Genomic DNA, 8,882 nt, shown 5'->3' on the forward strand with positions numbered 1-8,882 from the left:
GGGGGGGGGGGGCGGGGATGAGGGAGGACAAGCAAAGTCTGCGCTGAGCAGGGAGCCCCACATGGGGCTCTATCTCAGGACCTTGAGATCATGACCTGAGCCGGAGCCAAGAGTTGGATGCTTAACCAGCTGAGCCACCCAGATGCACCTGAACTTCTGTGCTTTATTCAGACTCTCCCCTCCTTCAGGGCCCTAAACTGCCCTCAGAAGAATAAAAATTCTTAGCCTGTTTTGGCAAAAGAAATTTTTAAAATTCACATGCCCGTGGTATCTGTTTTCTTTTGCCAAAATAACGTGTGACAGACCACCACCAGACTTCAGCAGCAAGTACCGATAAATAGTTACATGGCTCTTGAGCCCTGGGGTTCAGCTGATTGGGCTAGTTCAGGTGATTTCTGCTGTTTTTGCTCATGTGTCTGTGGTCATCTGTGGGTCAGCCAGGCAGCTGTGATGATCTTGGGATTTGGGGTGCTGAGCTAACCTAGGCTGGTCTCAGCTGGAAAGACTGGGCTGATCAGTTCTCATGAGTCAGCCTCCAGAGGACTAACTTGGGTCTATTCACATGACTACAGTGGCAGAGGAGCAGAAGAATGAGCCCCATTGTGCAATCTTCCTTCAAGCCTCTGCTTATATTGTGTCTCTTGGACTCCCATTGGTCAAAGCAAGGCATACAACTGAGCCCAGAGCCCAGGTGGGAAAGCACTACAAAGTGTCCTGGTTAAAGGCACGGCTGCAGGGAGGGCCATTAATTCAGTCTAACCACGTCACAAAGCTGCTCTGTGAAACTCATCATTCGGAGGCATTTTAGCGCAGGGGTTGGCAAACTTTTTCCGTGAAGCTCTAGATGGTAAATATTTTAGATTTTGAGGGCCGTATGGTCTTTGTTGCAACCATAAACGTACCTTGCTTCATTGTGCTTCACAGATACTGTGTTTCTTACAAATAGAAGGTTGGTGGCCACCTCGTGTTAAGCCAGTCTGTCGGCACCAGTTTTTTCAAAACATTTGCACGTGTGATGTCTCTGTGTCACATTTTGGTAATTCTCGCAACATTTCCAACCTTTCCATTGTGATTAGATTTGTTACGGTGCTCTGTGATCAGCGATGTTTGATGTTGCTGTTGTAATTATCGGGGGCACAATGAACCGCGCCCGTGTTGATAGCAAACTTAGGCCATAGATGTTCAGCATGTCGTGACTGCTCCACCGACTGGCCCTCCCCATCTCTCTCCCTCTGCTCTGGCCTCCGTATTCCCTGAGACACCACAGTATTGAATTTAGGCCAGTGAATAACCCGACAATGGTCTCTGAATGTTCAAGGGAAAGGAAGAGCTGCGTGTCTCTCACTTAAATCAAAAGCTGGAATGACTAAGCTTACTGAGGAAGACCTGTCAAAAGCCAAGATGGGCTGAAAGCTAGGCCTCTTGGGCCAAACGGCCAAGTTGTGAATGCAGTGGAAAGTTCTCGAAGGAAATTAGAAGTGCTGCTCTGGTGTTCACACAAAAAAACAAAGCAGCCTCATTGCTGATACGGAGAAAGTTTGAGTGGTTTGGATAGAAGACCAAACCAGCCTCAACATTCCTGTAAGCCCAAGCCTAACCCACAGCAAGGCCCAAACTCTTCAATTCTCTGAAGGCTGAGAGAGGTGAGCAAGCTGCCCAAGAAAAGTCCGAAACTAGAGGAGGTTGGTTCCTGAGGTGTAAGGAAGGAAGCCGTCTCCGTAACATGCAAGTGCGGGGTGAAGCCGCTGCAGCGACACCGAGGCAGGACCCTCTGCCAGCAAACAGATCACGACTCAGGACACCCGGGTGGCTCAGTCGGTGAAGCGTCTGCCTTTGGCTCGGGTCATGACCCTGGGGTCCTGGAATCGAGCCCCAAATCAGGCTCCCTGCTCAGCGGGGAGTCAGTCTCCCTCTGCCTTCCATTCCCCTGTTTGTGCTCGCTTGAGCTCTGTGTCAAATAAATAATCTTAAAAAGAAAAAAGATTACAACTCACTCAAAGCTCAGATGATGGTTAGCATTTTTTAGCAATTTTTAAATTGTTTTTAAGTTCATTTTATTTTTTAAAGGATTTATTTTTTTTTTTAGAGGTGGGGTGGGGCAGAGGGAGAGAATCTCAAGCCAACTCCGCGCTGAGTGTGGAGCCTGACGCAACACGGGACTGGATCCCACCACCCTGAGATCATGACCTGAGCTGAAACCAAGAGTCAGATGCTCAGCCAACTCAGCCACCCAGGCGCCCCAGCAATTATTTTTAGTTAGGCACATAGGTAGGGTTTTTTTAGACATAAAGCTGGTGAACACTTAGTGGACTGTAATGTGGTGTAAACACGACTTCTAGGTACACTAGGAAACCAGAAAATTCATTCGACTTGCTTTATTGCGGTATTTCTTGACTGCGGTATTCGGGAAGCAAACCTGCGACATCTCAGGCCTGCCCGGACGCCACTTGGGCATCGCAGCGTGAAAGCAGCCGGAGATGCTACGTCAGCGAATGAGCGCGGCTGTGTTCTAATAAAGCCAAGGACACAGGTTTGAATCTCATGGCATATTCGTGCGTCACAAAATATTTTTCTTTAGACTTTTTTTAACCATGTAAAAATGTAAAGCTGTTCTTAGCTCAAGGGCTGTGCAAAAACAGGCTGGATTTGCCCCAGGCCATAGTATACTGAGCCCTGGTTTAGAGGGCTGGAGTACAGTTCTGGGGGAAGAGAGACTATATAGGTAATCAGCTGTCAAGATTTTAACGGTTATTAAAAAAGAAAAGGTACAGTGTGAAACCGTGTAAGGCCCCATGTCCTATAACTGGAACAAGTCCTCTAAAAAGACCTAACAAAGCAGCCATCATCTGTACTTACTCTACCGTCATCTATAAAACAAATAGCCCAGTTTTGAACTTTTCACAAAGGCTTGTATAGGAATACTACATTCCCCTTTGCTCACAACGATTCCTGAAAGATGCAAAATTTTTGTGCCCCAGAATGAATCCAGCCTAGATTGTTCTCTGTGGTCTTTGCAGCTAATGAGTACAATCAAATGCCTGTTTCCTCAAAATATGTGTGGCACTTCGGGGCCCTGTGAGTTCTGGGGTGTGTGTGTGTGTGTGTGTGTGTGTGTTTACTTTCCTTAATAGTTAATATATTCAAGTGACACAAAATTCAAGTTACAAAAAGGTTTATGTGATGAATCTTCCTACTGCTGTATCTCAGCCACCGAGTTCCTTTTCCATCCCCTCCCTGAGAATCTGCATTTACCTGTACACTTCTTACAGACAGTGTAACATCTCAGAAACATTTTTACCAAAAACAGACAAACATACAGTTTGCCACAATCCTCTCCCAGTCATTTATTTCAAATCTTTGACAGTATGTGTATATATTTTATATGCAGCTGTGATTATGGGGAATATGCCATAAAACAGTTTGCTTCTCCCCGCCCCCCGCCCCTTAGCAGCAGGAATGTGGATTTAAGATGAGATGTTAAATTAACTCCCTGGGGACAGTCAGCGTTCAGAGGAAAGAAAAGCATTTTACAAATGCTTAGAGAGTTTTAGTAGGAGAGAGTTGCTTCTGTGCTGACCAGTGCTCCAGTTAGTAACTAGAAAAAACAGATAAAACATAAAAATCATCTTTTTAAAGGGCCTCAGAGAATTACTGAAGGAAAGAGGAGTGGGGGACCTAAAATTCTAAAGTAGGGAGATTCATAGAGAAGTAAGCTGACAGTTTGCAGCAGGTTTTCCCCTGGGGGCATTTGCTGATTCTGGGTTTGAGCAAGAAGCTAAGAATCCTGGCATTGCCCAGATGGAGGGTTCCAGCCAGGAGACAAGCCGGCTGAGCCAGGTTGTCTTACAACACTGGAGAAACAAAACACGGCTGGAGGAGGCTTAAACACAAAACAATTACCTCCTCAAGATATTTACCAGATCTTAGGGCCAGAGGCTATCAGAAGCTAAGCCTCAAAGCTCTGAAGAGCAGAACAGAAGTTTTGGCAGATTTACGGTGCTGATAATTAGAATTCAGGACCCGCCAGCGGGAGGGAACTGGTGAACAGATAAAAGCCTCAGGACTCCTTACTAGAAACAAGATGTAACAGGTAAACTGACGCTTATCAAAATCGCAGTGCAGCCTCAAACCATCTAGTTCCTGAGTAAGTTAAGGTAGCAGTCCCCTTCTATCTGTCTTTCAGAGAAGAGTGGAAGAAAAAACATCTAGAGCCACTATATTTTTTATACACAAATTCTGGATCTAGTAATAATTACTGGCAAGTCAAGAGATAGATTCGTATTATTTAAAACCAGAGTAAAAGTAAAAAATATAGAAACAGGTGATCCACATATTGGAGAAAGGAGACAAGGAGTTTAAACTATGATTGATAAACTCATGAAACAGAGGAAAACATGGAGGAAATAGATAAAATATTTAAACTATACCTAGGGACTTCTAATAATGGCTGAGATCCTATGGAAATGACCCCTCCACAGATTACTGTAAAGTCTAGACATAATATGAAAAACAGCTCCTTGAAGATACTGGAGAATGAAGGGAAAGTTTGATGGGCAGTCCACACTCAAAAGAGGAGAATTATGCAGAGAAACTTCCCTATTTTTGCTGCTTGTGACTTGGCAGGAGGCTAAGTGGCATGTGCATATGCTGGTGGAAAATCCCAATACCAGAGTCCTGAGCTGGGGCAACTGAAGGCATGGGAGAGAAAGATGAGAATCTCAGAAAGGAAGGAGCCAGGGAGGCGGGAATCCCCAGATTCTGTCTGCCCACATCTGCCCAAGCCCCATACCGTGCATGCACAATGCAGACTCATGGCAACTCAGCTAATGACAGAAGATCTAGACTGAGATTGGAGCTGCCACTCAGCAAGTGTGGCCTCCAGTGTGTATCCAGCCAGGCTGATTACCTGATGCAACCAAAGATTGAAGAAACCAGAGTCTCCACTCTTTACCATTCAAAACAGACACAGAGGGGTACCTGGGTGGCTCAGTCGGTTGAGCGTCTGCCTTGGGCTCAGGTCATGATCCCAGGGTCCTGCAATCGAGCCCAGCGTTGGGCTCCCTGCTCAGCGGGGAGCCTGCTTCTCCCTCTCCCTCTGCCTGCTGCTCCCCCTGCTTATGCTCTCTCATTCGCAAATAAATAAAATCTTTAAAAAAAAAAAACACACATGGACATTGAGATGAATCAGGTATTGGAATTAACAGACAAGGATATTAAAGCAGCAATGAAAATACATTCTCAGCAAAATGATAGGTGACCTCAGCACAGAAACAAATGATTTTTTAAAAACAGAAATTCTGGAAATAAAAATGACAGTAACTGGGAATTTTTGAATTAAATGGATGGATTTAACAGCAAAAGTGGAGATAACAATGAGTCAGTGAACTAGAAGACAGACCAGTAGAAATTACCCAAGCTGAAAAACAGAGGGGAAAAAAGATTAAAAAAAAAACCTCCATAGGGGCGCCTGGGTGGCACAGCGGTTAAGCGTCTGCCTTCGGCTCAGGGCGTGATCCCGGCGTTATGGGATCGAGCCCCACATCAGGCTCTTCCGCTATGAGCCTGCTTCTTCCTCTCCCACTCCCCCTGCTTGTGTTCCCTCTCTCGCTGGCTGTCTCTATCTCTGTCGAATAAATAAATAAAATCTTTAAAAAAAAAAACCCTCCATAGACTAGTTATATCATATCAGACAGTCTGACATATATGTCATTGGAGTCCTAGAAGACAAAGCAAAGGAACAGCAGAAAAAATATTTAGGGAAGCAATAGCCAAAAATTTCCCTAATTTGATGAAAGACAGATTTATAGATTTAAGATACCGCACAAACCCACCTTGAGAACACAGAAAGGCCTCCGCTGGGACATCCTAGTCAAATCACTGAAAGCGAAAGATGAAAAGCAAGTCTTGAAAACATCAAGAGAAAACAACACACTGCATAGAGAAGAATAACAATTGACGGCTGGCTTCTTACTAGAAATTGGAAGCCAGGAGAAGAGAACACAACATCTCTAAGATGCTAAAAAACAAAACAAAACAAAACAAAAAGTCAAGTCAGAATTCAGCATTTACCAAAAATAGACCTCCAAGAATGACGTTGAAATAAAAGACATTTTCAGATCAAAGAAAACTCAGGGAATGAGCCGCCAACAATCCAGCGTACAAGAAACGCTACAGGAATTCTCTGGCCTGAAGGAAACGGTAACAGATGGAAACTCAGATTCTCAGAAGGGAATGGAGCGCCTCAGAAATAGTGCCCAGTTAAATAGGAGGACTTTTTACTTACGTCTTTTTTCCTATTAATTTCTTTATAACATACATGAGTGTAGAATGCAAATTTTTTCAAGGACACAGAATATTGACGAGTATATACCATAAAACAATTGGGCATAAAACAATTTTCAATGAATTTTAAAGTATAAAGAGTATGTTCTTTGACAATAATGGGATTGAGCTAGAAATCAGTAACAAGATAGCTAGGTGGCTCAGTCTAGGTCCAATCAGGAGACAGAAAACATACGGTAATTTATACACGACAAGTTTACTACAAATTAATTAATAACTACATTAATAAATTAATTATAAAGTAATGGCAAAAATTATGGCAAAAGAATATAAAGATGTAAAGAGAATTCTAAACAGGTGCCTGAGAGCTGAGGGAGAGTACCCAAGAAAGGACAAACGTGGCAGGGTCCCCCCACCCCAAGACGGAGGTTCAGACCTCACTGCAGCCCACTGGGTGGCAGACAAGTTCACGGGTTTGCCCAGGCCAGAGGTGCTTCGCGCTGCCAGGCAACACACCGTCCTCCAGGACGCAGGTGAGTGAGGCTGGTGAGCAGGTGCACAGGGAGCGTAAGGACACCACCTGCAGGCCCCAGGCCCTGAGCATGCAGTACCCACAATGGGAAGATCCCAGGAAACGACCTTCCAGGCCACAGGTGAGCCAAGACTGTTGGGATGGTGACCAAAGGGGCTAAGCGTGTCCCCTGTGCACGAGGCCTGGAGTGCATGACCTCCACACAAGGCCTGGAGGGCCATGCGAATCAGGCCTCCTGGGAGCAGAGCTAAACTTGGTGAGCAGATGTGCAGAGGGAGTCGGGGCACTGCTGTGGGGTATATGGTGCCCATGCCTGGGGGCTCTGGGAAAAATGGTCCAGGGCAGAGGTAACAAAGGCTGAGGGTGCAGGTGCAGAGTTCGGGAGTTGGCCCAGGTGCAAGGCCTGGAGCACGCAGCATCCCTGCCCGGAGGGCCACCGCAAGGTAGTCACTGGGGCTGCACCCGGTCTGCAAGGTTGCCGAGGGAGTGCCTGCCCCCCCACCAGTCCCCGCCGTCCCCATGCACATGCACTGCTCATAGACCTTGGCACAGGAGCAAGGAAAAGCAAGCCAGAGCTCCCTGCAGCCAAGAAGACAAGTCCTTTCCTTCCTCCAGTGTCCCTCCAGTGCCCTCTACTGACAAAGCCAACCTCAGGCTCACTGTAAGGAAGAAGTGCTGAGTCCAGTCCATTATCAAAGAACAGGTACTAAAGGGTGAATCTGGATCCAAGAGGCAGAAAATAGATAACAGAATCCATCTTCTTGGCCACTCGGAATCCAGATGTGCCCTTCTACACATACTTGAACTTGCCTATCAGTTATATTCCTACCAATAAGATACATCTATCCTTAAAAGTGATGTTCTCACCCTTCTTCCAAATGAGAAGTCACAGTCGTAACAGTCACTATATCCAGAGCTGGCTATAGTAATTACTCCACAATTTTCGTCATGGTTCCACGAAATAGTCTATTACCTAAAGATTAAATTATAAAGCTGACCTCCCACAATTTGTACATAAAAAGGGAAGCAAAAAGGAGAAAATGATCAGTATATACAGATAAACATACACGAATCAAAGAAACACATGCAAAGCTACTACAGCCCTTGTTTTTGTAATTGGTCATTTTTGTAACTGGTCACAAGGTCAGAGCTGATATCCATGACTTCCTTCTTCAGCTACCCAGTCTGTATTTCCCTTGTCCTCAACTGAGATTCTGCTGCTCTGGGCTCTTTACCTGGTACAGTGACCTAAACCCTCATTCTAAAAGATCTTAGTCCTTAATTGCCCTGCTTTTGGGGGAGCATGGATGTACTGAGAGGTAGCCCCAGAGAATCATCTGGGTTCTAGACCTAGTCTTCCTTGCCTCCATTGTGTAGCAGCAGTGGAATTAAAGTTAGTCACTTGATTCAAATTACCTGTTTCCTGCCCTGCCAGGACCAACTGCAGGTTAACAGGCTTGTCAGCCTGGGTCCACTGAAAACTTTTTCTTTCCACCCCCTTGCGAGAAGTGACACACTTGTACTACTCTAAATAGTATTCAGGCTTCAAAACCCAGTTCACAGGCCATTCCCTTGGGAAGTTCTTTCAGTTCCCACCCAGGAGTACTTTGTCCTCTCAATTCCCCTGCACGTTCTGGGTCACGTGGTCATCACTTTTCATCTTTGTGTCTTCTCTGTGCTTCTTGGAGGGAGCCTCTAGTTCTGACTCACTTTCGTGTCCGCTAACAACCTGGTACATAAATGACCGATGCTAAGCCCCACCCGGCATTCGCAGAGCACTAACGGTCGCTCAAACCGTTTCTGTTAGGCCGTTGTTAGAAAAGAGAATCGTGGGGCCAGGGCCTATTTACTAATCCTGTGGTCACGCGGCTACAACTGACCACGTCGGCCAATGCACTGTCACCTGGGGTTGGGGGAACCCGAGAACTGCCCCTGCCCCGGGGCCCCGCGAACGACCAACTCGCCCCCTGTCACTGCTCCCCTAGGCTCAGAGCGCCGAAGTCCCAGCGAAGGCGGTCTCCGCCAGCGCTCCTCCCCGCGCACGCGTGGCCGGCCTCTCGCCGGCCCC

Source organism: Ursus maritimus, unplaced genomic scaffold (assembly GCF_017311325.1).
Source record: "Ursus maritimus isolate PB19 unplaced genomic scaffold, ASM1731132v1 scaffold_23, whole genome shotgun sequence".
NCBI lineage: Eukaryota > Metazoa > Chordata > Mammalia > Carnivora > Ursidae > Ursus > Ursus maritimus.